Raw genomic sequence first — 1,834 nt, 5'->3', positions numbered from 1 at the left:
TGTTTATTTTGAAAAATTTTCAGTACTAATTTTTTATCCGACGATGACAACAATAGAAAAATGAAACAATTTCCATTATTGGAATTACTTGGTGTAATCCATTATATGAACAATATTAAAAATTTGTTTTTATAAGGTTATAATTACAAATGAAACGAAGTGATCAACATATTGTTTGTTCGAAAAAAAACACCTTAACCCGGTATTTATATTTAATGATTTCAAATAAGTTATATACTTCAAGTCCAGGAGAGACTTGCCATTTAGCTTGTGAAACTATTTGAATGTCAAAATAGACTGGATGAGACAGAAAATACAATAGCAGACCGGCGAAGAGTACATCATAGCATTTTGGATTGTTTTATATTTAAATGAATTTTGGTGATTAAATTGTTACATATGATACTTTCCTGTATTCATTCCCGTCATATTCCAAGATAAAATGCCAATGCCTGTTTTGTTATAATTATTATTATTATTATTAGTAGAAGTAGTAGTATTATTTCTTCTCTTTCTTCTTCTTATTATTACTATTATTATTATCATTATTATTATTATCATCAATATTATTAATTATTATAATTATTATTATTATCATTATTTTTTATTATTATTATTGTTATTATGATGATTTTTATTTTATTATTATTATTGTTTTTATCATTATTATTTTTTTATTACTATTACTATTACTATTATTATTATTATTATTATTATTATTATTATTATTATTATTATTATTATTATTATTATTAATTATTATTATTATTATTTCTTCTTCTTATTGTTAGCATTATTTTAATCATAATTATCATAATTATTATTATCATCGATATTATTATTAATTAATTTTATTATAATTATTTTTATTATCATTATCATTATTATTTTTATCATTATTATTATTATTTATGTATATTATAATTATTATTTATCTATTATTATATTTTATTATTATTATTATTATTATTATTATTATTTTATTATTAATATCTTTTTAATAATATTATTATTATTACTTTTTATTTCTTATTATAATTATTATTTTTTTTTTTATTTTTTTTTATTAGATCTATTATTTATTTATTTATCTCTTATTATTATTATTATTATTTTACTGCATATTCCCTGCCATTTTATTTGATTTTTGGATTTTATTTTATTCGTAAATTTTGTATTATATTTTATAAGCGCCACACCTGAAAGATAGAACACTCTCCCATTTGCAAGGAATGGGAATTATCTCCCATTATAAGAAATTGGATTTTTTTCCCATTTATCAAAATAGGATTTTCTTCCCATTATTAAGATGGGTGATTTCACCCATCGGTGCGTTCCACCCATAATGAAAATGGGAGATTCTAAAAATATTTATATTTCGATCTATATTTTTTTAGGAAGGAATATCTTAAGTCAAGATTAGTGATTTTATTTTAAAATAATGGTATATAAATTCTTTTAATTCTCCCGATTTTTTTTCTCCCATTCTCGTAAAGAGGAAATGAAACCCCACGAAACTCCCACTGGGAGACCAAATCCCCAGTGGGGAATCGAAAAACCCCATGGGACGGCCAACTTTGAATGTCTCCCCTGCATTTAATTTCAAGGGTATCGTCATTTCAAAGGCCAGGTTTTACTTGACTCAATCTCTATTATTGACCGGTCTTTAAATTTTTTCTCTAATCAATTTAAAAAAGGTAGCTGAGTTTGCGAAAATTCCGGATTTGCAAACTTATTCCGGAGGCTGTTTATAATAACTATAATGTGCTCATTTTCATTGTCTTTCTTACTGATATTTTAGAAATAATATCGACCTGAGAGGTTTTTGTTTTGT

The sequence above is a fragment of the Ruditapes philippinarum genome, unplaced genomic scaffold (assembly GCF_026571515.1).
Source record: "Ruditapes philippinarum isolate M1 unplaced genomic scaffold, ASM2657151v2 ctg6606_1_1_1_1, whole genome shotgun sequence".
Taxonomy (NCBI): domain Eukaryota; kingdom Metazoa; phylum Mollusca; class Bivalvia; order Venerida; family Veneridae; genus Ruditapes; species Ruditapes philippinarum.
The sequence above is the reverse complement of the archived record's forward strand: the minus strand, read 5'-3'. Positions refer to the sequence as shown.